The sequence below is a fragment of the Pygoscelis adeliae genome, unplaced genomic scaffold, assembly GCF_000699105.1.
Source record: "Pygoscelis adeliae isolate BGI_AS28 unplaced genomic scaffold, ASM69910v1 Scaffold22, whole genome shotgun sequence".
NCBI lineage: Eukaryota > Metazoa > Chordata > Aves > Sphenisciformes > Spheniscidae > Pygoscelis > Pygoscelis adeliae.
In genome coordinates this window covers 462,493-475,249 of record NW_008824350.1, presented here as the reverse complement: position 1 = coordinate 475,249, position 12,757 = coordinate 462,493, and the positions used below count along the sequence as shown (strand labels likewise).

At 38.2% G+C, this 12,757-nt stretch overlaps 1 protein-coding gene across 1 annotated transcript in view; it reads right to left on the bottom strand.

Annotated features, from left to right (window-relative positions):
• Window positions 1-12,749, bottom strand: part of SIPA1L1 (signal-induced proliferation-associated 1 like 1) — a 225,618-nt gene extending 212,869 nt beyond the window's left edge. The window contains exon 1 of the mRNA XM_009319181.1: window positions 12,718-12,749. The gene's annotated coding sequence lies outside the window, so the exon portion shown is untranslated. The remainder of the gene's footprint in view (window positions 1-12,717) is intronic.
• Window positions 12,750-12,757: the final 8 nt, after the last annotated feature.

The window sequence follows — 12,757 nt, the reverse complement described above, 5'->3', positions numbered from 1 at the left end:
GATTAAAAAGAAAGCTCATAGGACACTTAATAGTTTCTGCTGTTAAGCAATATAAATACAGGTATCACTACAGGCTCCCATTATATTTTGTCTTCTGCACTTCTTTTGGAAGGAAGACTTGACAGAAATCTATACAGAACAAGTAGTTACATGAACTAACAAAGCCTAGTACCTTCAAACCTCTCTCTCATAGTTGACCAGATTTGATATCTAAGAATACATACACTCCAGCTGAAGTTTCTCCCATGCAATTGTGTTAATCGGCTTCTCTGGTGACTAACAACATCCTTGTGCATGCTGCAGCTCTTGCCACCGCTGGGACTCAATCTCACCCACCCAGCAGTCTGTTTTTACAAAGTCTGTTGGACACTAGGTGTGCATAAGGGGCTAGAATAACAACCACTGAATTCAAGATATTTAGGAGGTTGGGGAGAAGGAAGCGTTAGAGAGGAGGAAAGCAAACAGGCAGGCACACACAGAGCATAACCACACAAGCTGGTTTCCATAGTAAACCAAAAACTTTGAGGGCAACCTTGCCTCAAACCTGTTATCAGAAATCTAGGATACAGCGACTGTTCAATCTCAAGCAGTGACTGCCATGCAGCATAGATACTTGAGCTAGCTCTAAGCTAAAGAACGCTATCCACGCATTTGCTAGAACTAGACAAAAACGGAAAGACTGCAAGAGTGACGACATGAGGCACATTGGCCGACTCTCACAGGGCACAGTGCAGCAGAAACATTCTCTGAAGTACAGCCAGGCAGTACTTCACGTGTAACTTTTGAACACAATTCTTCCTGAACACGACTTGAGAGCCCACACCAGGTATTAACCCAGATTTAAGGGAATACTTTAAAATGTATTTTATCTACAAACCTAATGGCCTTAGATTTGACAATTTCCACACATTTCATTTACTTGTTTTGTGTGCAGTCTGTTTCATTCTTTTTGCAATTTTATAGACCGTCTCATTCTCTGTTGCTACAGGTCAAGATGCGTAAAACTTCACTAAGATAGGGATATCTAGCAGGCAATTAAAATCCGAAGTGATCTATTCCAGTATTACTTTAATTTGCAGCATGCCAGCTATTATGCTGGCACCATTGATCTTCTGACCTTTTGAGCTAAAACCACTGTACTAAACACCAGAACCAGAAACACAACAGCCACATTAGCACAACGCTGTCCCTGAGCTTGGTAAGCCCCACTGAAGAGGAAGGCTAGTTAGCTCATATGCAATGCTATGCTACTGCTGTTAAATGCTATCCGGATGCAAGCTACAAACGCAGCAGGGTGTTGCATTGTGCCATGTAGGCTCTGTGAGTTAAAGCTGTAATAATAATTAAAATAAGGCCAGGGTACAGGTTTGAGCACTAATCCATTACTGTCCATGCCAGTAAACTGTTATCACACTCTCCAGCACGGTTTTACTCAAGTTTACCAACAGATATTGATGTACAGGAGATCCCACAGGGCTAGGAACTGTTCCCAGTAAACAGTAGGGGTTTGAGCCGTGCAGAGCCACTCTTCGGAGCAGAAAACGGCCTGCAGACAAGTGAGGATGTAGCCACTAGATTTCTCAGAGCTGGCTCAAGAGCCTCCAGCGCAGCTTTACAGCCAGTTACAAATATATTCGTCCACAGTAAGATGAAATATAAAGCCCAAGACAGCTTCTGGGCTGAAGTGCTCTGAACACTATTACAGATTTCTCATGTGTGTGTTAAAATGACTTGCTCAAGGGCATCTGCGTTTCCTTATTTCACAAAGTCAATACGGTAAACTAATGAATGAATGCAAGGCACTGATATTACAGTAATGTCACAACAAAATACAATCTCATTAGTACCCATAAATGAGTGAAGTCAAGTGCACTCAATGCAGAGCAGCACAATTATCATGCAACTATGCTGTACCACATCAGCTATGTAGATGAGTCCATATTTTGCCAAAGATGTCAGATTAGGGCTCTGGCCCTTTCCAGTCCATGAAAGCACAGGCACAAGTATAAAATACTTACCTATTGTCAACATTGTAATTATCATGTTTGATTCACTTCCCTTTTTTTTTTTCTTTTTTTTTTTAAATCAAGTTAGGTAGTATTGTCTAAAACTAAGCTGGGGGGGTGTAAGGAAATCAAACTCCATCCCAAAAGTAACTCTTCTGCCACCAATAGAAACAATTCACAGAACTTTCCCCACACATACCCCTTCTTTCCCAGCAGCCTTTCAGATGCAGAAAAGGAGCCAATCAGATCATATTAACTTTACCAGAAGTAACAGCCTGCTCCTCACAGGTATCATGAGATTGGGACAATTGGTTTTTGTTCACAAGACAAGGAAAGGCCCCGAGAAGAGAGTAGTCTCAAAGGTGTATACTGCTATTAAAACAGTCCCTCCCTCTGCAGCCAGGTCTCTGACCCTCTAGGGGCTCAGAGAGAAGAGGTGACTGAGACCAGATGATCTGTTGCCAAGGGACAGCTACAGCTCAAGGGGCACATTGTTAGGCCTTCTCAATTATCTTTCTTCTGCAGCAGAGTCAAGCAACTTTTCAGTACAACTATTCAATGAGATAATGACAACAGCTCAATTTCACAAGTAGTTTTATTAATATTGCATATGTTCACCTTAACAACGTTCAGCACTAATTAACATGGTTATAAACTGAACAGCAGTGGCATTTCAATAGTATCCTAAGTCTTCGATTCCAAATTTTGAGCACAGGGATAACATAACACGTTGCCTTGTGACCCAGGGTGCCAGTATTCAAGTGACTAACCTAGCTGAAGTTTCCATACATTTCAAGAGCTTTTGGCATCTCAGCTAAGTACTAAGGTGATAACAAAGAAGGGTTACAGCAAACAAGATAGCTACTGCTATTAACATTTTTAAGTCAGAAACTCAGTGCAAACAGAACAGACACTCAGCACTAACACAAGTTTCAAAAAGAAAAAAACCACCACCTTTAGAAAGATGATTTTTCTACCTGGCAAAATTGCTTTGAACCTGTAACATGGAAAGGTTTTTGTACCTCCTTTATCAGCAACAATAGTGTAATGCAGAAACCAACCACTATTTAAGGGTATTTTGCATTACACTATGCATACAATTACTTCATTTTCAAAAGTACTATTAAACACTAACATTAAACGACTTTACCTGCAAGCACATAACACCCACATACTGTCGCAGAGCCAAGAGTTTTTACTGCCACTTGTAAAATGTTACTGAAATAGAGCAGCACTGTTCCACAAGCCCTTTTCTTTCCCCATGTAAAAAAGTGAATATGAAAGACCACACAATCAGGTACACTGTCTATGCTATCCCTCAATTACTTATCTGTTGCAAGCAATAAAGTTTAATTTGTAGCTAAGTTTCAAGTAAGATTTAATTCTAGCCATGTTTTTTGACAATACCTGGAAGAAAAGCTAGTCATTCTGGAGGAAAGCAGGATTCAAATTTAAGAAACTAGTCACAATTTTAAGCATTTAGCTTCATCTATATAGAGTTGTGCTGATTATTCTCCCACCTCCCTTCAAATAGATCTTCAATTCTTCTCTCACTTTTAAAGCTAGAAAATCACACACATCTTTGGACACTTCTTTTCTAAATTATAACGCTCAGGAAAAAGAGGGAGTGAGAGGGAGAAACAGAAGATATGATTCACTTGTTCGTACAGTTTCAGCTACAATATTTAAACACAATTTAAAAAATTGCTTTTTCAGTACTGTTATCTACCAAAAAGCAAGTATCAGTCGTGCTTATTCTGGATGCTTTAAAACCATGTCAAATGGAAGCCCACTGTTCTGCCAAAAATCTTTTAGTCCTCCACATTAGAAAACCTGACAACTGTAAGGCAAACACTACAATCATTTACAATTCCTCCTCAACTGAACCCAACTTCTTCTGTCTAAACAGTCAATGATGTAACAATTCTTATTGTTATTACCCTCTCCAGCTTCCCTAACGTTCACAACACTACCTTCCAATCTGTTCCAAACAAATAAGTGATCAAAGTGCTACTTTATTTTAAATCTGTCCACTGGCTCTGCATTTCATCAATTATTTCTTCAAGTTTGACCCTTGTTAATTCTAATTACCTCTTTCTATTACACATAACTGAAAGATGAAATGAGGATTTTATCTACAAATTCCTTCAACTGCTCCTTAATTTCTCTCCTTGTATCAGTTTGTGAGGCCTGCCTTATTTAGCCCCAAGTCACTTAATCCCCTCCCTCAAGAACCTGAAGAAGCCTGTCACCTAAAGTTAGACTGCATCATACTCGGGAATATTTGGCAACTACTATAAATTGCTTTGGTTTTTTTGTTTGTAAGCAAAGTGTAGATTTACAAAAAATAAGGAACAGCAAGTGTCTCCCCCCTCCCCCAGCACTTCAGACATTTTCTATCTCTGGGCATTTTGTACTTTACAAGAGGCGATGTTTACCTTGCATATGATTATTTTTCATGTGGCTAGCTCTGCACAACTGCTAAGTTGTTATGAATTAAATCGACTGTTGCCCTCACCCCAATTTTCAGAAGAGATGCATTATATCTCTTAGTTAAAAAGCACATTCACAACATTTGCACTCTTACCCTTGCCAGGCATAAAGTTGTTGGCAATTTGAGGCAAGTCATTACACTTAAGACCCATGAACAAAAAGATACTTCAACAATGCAAGAAGGGAAACCCTCAGTTCAGCTGCTCAGGTATGTAAGCACTGACTGACATACTAAAAAAATTGAGATTTAATGATGCCAGCAATCAGCAGATAATGACTTAACTTCTGTTAAAATAACAGTGATGAACATCCTTTGCAATATTTAATTACTGCTTATTATCATACCTTTGTTTTACTGGAGATGCGCTTTAAATTACCAACAAATCTGAAAGTCTTTACTGCATCAACACTACATATACAAGTGATTAAATCTGGAATATACAGCACACTGTTGCATGTTCACACCCAATTCTAATGCTGCTGTTTGGAGACAGAATAACCTTTCTGTTCTCAAACATTATCTAGCATATTAATAAGCCTTAAAAATTTTCTGGCTGAAAATAGAAGTACAATAGTACAGGATGAAAATAGAGACCTGACAATTTTACTACAGGATAAAAAAAAACAAACTATGTAGCTCTGCAGATCTGCCTTTGCCTAGACAGGGAGCCAATTGTATAATAAGGCAAGAATTAACTTATGGCTCTCAAATTATTCTACAGAGCTTCTCCCACAGTTCGAACTGCAAAGTGGAAGTGCCTGTGTCAGGCAGCACTCCAGAGTACCAACGGCCATTCATTTCACTGCACAGACATGCCTTAAAAACCCACAAAACTCAAAATCCAAAAAAGGCCTTTTCAGTTTCCATTGAATAGCATGTTGTAAGATTATATTAGCATTTTTCTTTTGTTTATCTTAACAAAGGCATCCTAGCAAAGATTCTCCTACAGTCTCTCTGTATGGCAATGCAATAAACAATACTAGATTTGGGATATCATGGGCATTTCTAGAGTTATGTCAAGTATGAGTCGATGACTACCCTGCAAGATGCTGCAGAAGTCAACGGAGGGGAAGATTAAAACAAACTGACTTTCTGTCACCACTGCCTTCTTCAAAGACTGCAAAAGAAGGGCAAAAGAAGAGAAAGAAAAACACGTCCAAGGAAAGTACAAACTATGTAAATAGCTTTTACATAAGTATCTCCTTCCTTTTCGCACTTCTAAATGTTTGCTTTAGCAAAAGCTGGGGGAAAGCATCAGGTTTCACTCTTTATTCCGGCTGCTGTATAATCAATACAGTGCAGTCTATTGAACTATTTTATTACGATTCATGCAACAAGCTGTTAAATACATTTGCAAAGTAAAAAAATCAGTGCCAGTATCATGTCATTCATAAAGATATGTTTATTTTCAAAGCATGAGAACGTTAAACCATAACCTCTGCACAATTATGCAGTCCTTCTGCATAGACTGAAACCATAAAATCTAATTTCAGCCCTTCCAATTCGACAAAAAAAAAAAAAATACAGTGGTAGAAATCTCAACTGCATCCAGCAGAAACAGGGAAGGCCCTCTAAGATTTATTTGATGGGCGTCTAGTATTGTTTTCTATTTGACACACGCAACAATATTCCCAAAATAGTATCAAACATTTGTTTTTAAAACATTTTTTTAAAAAAATCAGATTGGTAATTCAGAAAATGGAGAGAAGCCTTGGCCACAAAAACAAAAAGAAGAGATCTTTAAATAGTTCAGAGATAAGAACTGTAACGACTTTTGTGTAACAGTAACACGTTTAAGCCTGCAGTTTGAGTTTCATCACCCACTGTTTTTTTTTTTTTAAACACGTAGACAAAGTCATGTTGCACTTCAGAAATGTGAAAAAAAAAAAAAAGTCTGATTTTTGCCACCATTTCTTCAGCAAGAGCAAATTTGTGCTCTGGCCCTGCCAAAATACAAATGTTCAAGATGTGTACGTTTCCTCTTACATTGGCCTCTTGCTGGAAAATAAATAAATAAATACCCCTCCTTTCCTCCATGCCCACAGATAAAGGAAATAGGGTTTCCTGTTGCAGGTTTGCAACCCGAGAGCCAGCACTAGGAAGCTGTGATAAACTGACACCAGCAGTAGCGCTGCTACCCAAGCAAAAGACATGAAATGGGCTGGATACCAAAGTAAAACTGTTTCACATTAGTGTAAAAAAAAAAAAATTCACTACAAGGATGGTCTTGATTTTTAAAAGTTGTTTAAAGTGTACCTCCATCAGCATTTCAAACAGTAGTGCCCTTTCAGAAGGCGCTCCAGCTATCACCGGCTAGCAGCCTGCAGAGCACAGAGTGCTTTAACCCAGGAGTCCAACCTCCTGCTCTGAGCAGGGCTGACTTCCACATCATCAAGTTGCTCATGGCTTTGTCCTGTCAAGCTTTAAAAGTCTCCAAGGATGGAGATTCACCAGTCACTCTGGGGTGGTCCGTTCAATGCTTAACCACCCTCATAATGATTTAATTTTTATAGTCGTTTTGGTGTGCATAAACTGGATTTCTCCATCCCTCCCCAGAAGTCCACCAAATGTGGCCCAACCCTTAACGGTCATAACGGTCCAAACCGACAAACCACATCAGTGTTGGGGTCCAATTTAGGAGACCAGACTACATTCTGTCTGAAGGAAAATTACTGAAATACTAACAGTGTCAATCTGGGAGACTCGCCACCCCCACCTTCAGCCAAAGATCCACTTCTACTCTGCCAAATTATTCGCTAGTGTAAGACCAAGTGACGAAGCCAAACACACAGATAGCAATATTGAAACTAGATGAAGGAAAGAAGCACTCTTTGAGCCAGAAAGGAGAAAAAAAAGAGTTATGAATCAGAAAATTATAATCTCTCTTGTAAAACACCGATCATCATGGATCTGCACTGAATACTTCATATGACAGTGTGATTCTGAGCAAGCATGAAGTAAGACCAGTAGCTTATTATAAGACCCCAAAAAAACCCAGGCAATACAAAAATACAGTTTAAATCATTTCAAAAAGTCCCAAGAACAATGTAAAAGTGTTCTTGGGGCTATGCAACTTTTGGTCAAACCAACAAATGTAAGTTTTTAAAAATGTTTGTTAATTCTTTAGAGAGAGCTGTCTGTATTACCACCACCAAGAAAACCCAAGATATCTATCAGCACTGCTGACGTGAACAACTGGCATACAGAAAGTTCTGCTACCACAGCAGTTGTTTTACAGATATTATCTGCTGCTATTAAAAAAAAAGTTTTGTACTAATCCGATTTCACATCACATCAGCATACAATAAGCCTGTCATTTGAATTCAAAGGTCAAAAGACAATTGATTTAGCTGATGGTGCTGTAAAATGCACTGTGACTCGAGAAATTCAGAGAGTAGAGCTGTGCTACAAAAGCAGCCCCTGGCACCTTCCCGGAACCCCACCATCCACTGCACAGAGACAGGCAGCAAAGAAGGCTACAGAGCAAAGGAAGATGCTTGGCCATTTTCCCCACACAGAAAAGAAAGCATGAAAATTCACAAGATAATACCAGCCACGTATATTAAACATAACTAAGTCTCCCAAGCAGACTCAACAGGCAACTTTTCTCTAAGTTATGCTCAACTTCTGACCCGTGCTTTCTAGCAGCCTGGAATAAGAGCTTGTTTTCTGCTGATTTTGGCTAGTTGAGGTTTTTAATCCATGATAACATCATCAATTAGGAAAAATAAGATATATTTCAGGGGTAACTTGAAATGCTTTCACTAAGATAAAAGTCCATGTTAATGTACAAGTTCAACATCAGCATGTTTCTCTCACAGCTGCAGTAAAAACCAGTCTCCCCAAGGTCTAAATGAGTATTTTGAGGTAAAAAAATTCTTACCTCAAGAGGTAAACAAACAACACAAAAATTGAAATAAACATCACCAAAAGGTTTTCGAGCACTGAAGGTAAACCATAAGGAAACATGAAGAACAATCCAACTTTAAAACAACTATATGCCAGTAGCTTATTTAAATTTTGACAACTTATGAAATAAAACTCGGTCTTCAAAAAGCACTTCACTAATCTTTAATAACATCCATCTGAAGAAAGCGTTCTTCCCTTTCTACAGAGCCCGAGACCAAAGGCAAAAGAGTATTAAAACATCAACAAAAAATTCAAAGTGCCTCTCAGGCCTAAGCACGAACCACTATTCCCAGTAACAACTCTTCTTTCTGTATTATGGTGTTAAATAACCCATATTCAGAAAAGTTGCTCTATACAGTCGTGCATTTGTCAGGAACTTGATCTCTCTCTTCAAAACAGACATCCATCCACAGACATCCATCCGCTGTGCAGGGAACAAGAGCTACTACTATTGCACTGCAGCATCCGACACGAGATTTTAGTAGTATGAAGAGATGGAGCCACGACTGATTTTGATCCTACTAATCAAACACAGGTTTGCAAGAGAGGATCCACTTACAGACTCAGACCTTTGAAACAACACTGACAAATACTCAGTTAGCAATCATACAATTCACCAGCTATCAAGATTATGAAAAGTGTTATGTCGCCACATTCAAATGAAGTGCTCTTTAAAACATGCTTCCATAAAGAAAACAAAGACTTGTAAATGCTTAGTCTCACTTAACACTTAACATAAGAGACATGGCAGAATCTAAATCAAACAACCCACCCAGCAAACTGGTGCCACAGAATTCAAAACTGAAGAGACTGAGACAATGACATAATTTAGCTTCACATATGCAAACGCAGACATCTAAAACCATTTTATCTGCTGATTCATGTCCAAAAACACAGTTAAATAACCAAGCAATTCTAGTGTCTCTGCAACTCCTAAAAGGCTTCCCAAAGTTCAGAGTGCAAAACTACTATCAAAGCTAACACCAAAACTGCTACAGATTGTGTTAGTCTTGCACTGCCAGCTGCATAAGGATTAAAAATGAGACTTAGTCAAAACCACAAAATTGTCACTCAGCCTCACCAATGGCCATATTCTGTAGGTTTACAACTGTGCCTCCAGTTAACCATTGCTGGTAAGGTTCCACTCCCAGAAAACATCAATTGCCTTTCATTAAATAGAGAATATCTCAACTCTCATAGACCCACACAATCCCACTTTAAAAACATCCAGCTTGATAGTCCTCACTCCAACGTTAAACTGAACTCTGAAATATAAAGCTTAGACTATTTAAAAGCTGCTATTTAGAGGGATATAGTTGAAATCAAGTCACTGAAGTCGTATCTCCCTGGAAACATAAAACACAGAACAATATAACATTTTTTCCCCTCGCTCACAGAAAGATACTTAACATACAATTAATTTTACATGCCAAATCAATAAAAGCCTCACCTAGCAGATTTTAGAATATACTTATTTCTTTTATCAGTGTAAATATGTAACTGCACTACTGTATTTCTGTCACAACTTATTAACAAGTTAAACAAATGGGTTTCAGAATAAATGAATAAAATAAAAATCTAAAAGATGGATAATGAAGTAAACAAAGCAAAGATATAAAAAGATATTAACAGATAATTAAATCATGCCTTATTGACTTTTTAAATATTTAAATTAAGGAGCTGCTGAGGAATAGAAGGAATCTGCCTGAAGCTAAGAAAGCCAAGGAAACAACAGATCAAAACTATTTGCCAACTAGCCAACACATATGGTCAATGAGAATAAATTTAAACCTCTGAAAATTTCAGCATTAGGGAAACCAACTTATGTGACTGAAATTTTGATAAAGGCAGAAGCTCTGCTGCTTTACCCCAGTAGGGTATCCAGGATTTCTAACCAGTAGCAGTAAGAACTCAACAGCCTGCAGCAACCCTCTTGCTGAAGGGATTAAACTACTGGTATAGAGAAGAAAAAGGAACAGTTTTCTCTACAATAGACATGCTATAGGACAAAACAGATAAAGGAATAGAAAAGAAATTCAATTGGGCCTCAACCCTTTCTCTTACTAGCCTACCTCTCATATTCCCAGTGTATTTCCAAAATTATCCTCCCTAACTGGAAGAACATGACCTTACTGAAATTCAAAATTACTAGTAGGAATATTTTATGTTCTTAGAATTTTGTTCTCCTTTCTTAGAAATAAAAAATGTGTTCATAGCAGCATAATTAATAATTCTGAAATACACATTTTAAAGGATATATTTGAGACACATTTACAAAACTGAGAGGACAAAAAGAGCTACATAAGAACAAAATGCCCTTGAGGCAGCAGCAGAATGCTTATAAGCATGATAAAAAAAAATCTCATTCAAAACCTGGGGCAGGGGGGAAGAGTGCACATTTGGACATGGTTTTTAAAACAAGAGCTATCCAGAAGTTAATTCCAAACCTTAAAATAACATTTCAGATAAACATGAGAGAGGGAAAAAGCTCTTCAAACCTAAAACCAATTATGCATGAGTGAAATGACAATCATACATTTTATTATAGAAAAAAGATATTATGAATTACATGCCCCCATATTAAGTTTTTACTCATTTGCAGCTCCACCCTTTCACAGTTCTGTGTCAGTGCCTACCTCTAACACCTGCTAGCCTTTTTAGTCAAGCAACTTTTTGCAGTCCTACAATAGTCAGAGTTGACATCCCATTTTGCTTGTGACTTCATGATCTAAGAGGTTCTACAAACCACAACTGAAAGCCAAGTATGCCTACCCCAAGTAGCAATGTTAAAACTAAGCATTTTATTAGCATCAGTAATATCTTCTTAATACACTGTTGAGCAACTGAGTGCACATCCTTTAATCACCTGGCCATAAATAAACATTGTTAAAACGGGGAAAAAAAAATTCTGTTCCTAGTTACCTATCAATAAAGAGGCGACATAGTATTTACATAGAACATTCAATCATGAAACTTTTCTTTTTAGCTTTACCCAATTAGAACACAGCTGGTTTTATAACTAAGAAAAAAATAAATCTGAAGTTCCCACACCATTTCCAGATTAATAACTGGTATGGCGTCTGATGGCCTAAGGCATAAAAGCCTTGACAGTGAAACACAACTTACAGATCTCTCGCTGCAACTACAAGTGCCACAAACTTCTACCTTAGTACTTTCACCTGTATCTCCCACCACTCCAGCTGAAGGGAAACAGAGGCTAGCCCAGCAATACCTTCCCAATAAATAACAACCAAACTCTCCAACAGAGAAAACACAGATGCTTATTATCCAGTTAGTACTTGCAGTGACAACAGGCAAAAACTGGGGGGGGGAAGATACTCTGTTTTCCCTTTTCAAAACTGGTTTATGCTCTAAATTAAAGGAAACTAATGCTTAATTCCCATAGTTAACGAGCAAAAAAACCCCTCAATCAAAATTCCATCATGAAAGGACTGCTTTCTAAAGAAAACCCCAATCTTGGTTCATCCATACAGATCTAGAACCTAATGAAATCTGACACCTTTACTCTGAAAACAAATTTGCATTGTATTATCAACTAAGGCTCCATGCTCACAGATGTACTTCATTCAGCATGCAGTAAAGGGTTCATTAAAGAAGCAGCATCACTAAAATTTTTAAAAGCTATTTTGCAGGCAAAATTTTTAAAAGCGATTTTGTAAGCAAAATTATCAAAAAAATGCCTCTGTATTCTTCTTTGGGTAAAAAACACGCCTCCTCCACCTAAAACATACAGATGTTGTGGCCAAGGTTATACAAGGAGATCTTCATTAAGTTGAGCAATTCCCATTTTGTATCACTGCTTTACCAGACACGAATGGGTGAATTCCTCATTAAACGAACTGAAGCTGCACCACAGTTATCCAGTGCAAATAATAGAGTTATTTTTAAATATAGCATGAGAACATCAACATCAAGACTTCACACAATATAAAATGGGGGAAAAGCAAACAAATTCAGCTTAGAAAGGTTATCCCCTTCTCATCTACCTTTCCTTGCTTTTCCACCAACATCTCCTCCCTCCCGCTAAGATCCAGCTTAAGGCATTCCCTGTTTTTCCACTTTTCCAGGCTCCCAGTGAAGAACTCAAACCATCGGCAAATATTTTGTTCCTCCACCCCCTCTCTCATGAGCTGAGCATTCAGAACATCCCCACCGACACTGCCTCGACGTTACCTAATTGTTATCATTACTGTGGTCTCAGCACCGGCTCAGAACAAAAACAGCACGACTACACCCTCGCTGACTATAAAAAGTAAAGAAAGAAAAAAAGACTGAAGTACAACTTACAGCACCGAACAAGAGACAAGTTATTTATTGAGCCTTGAAC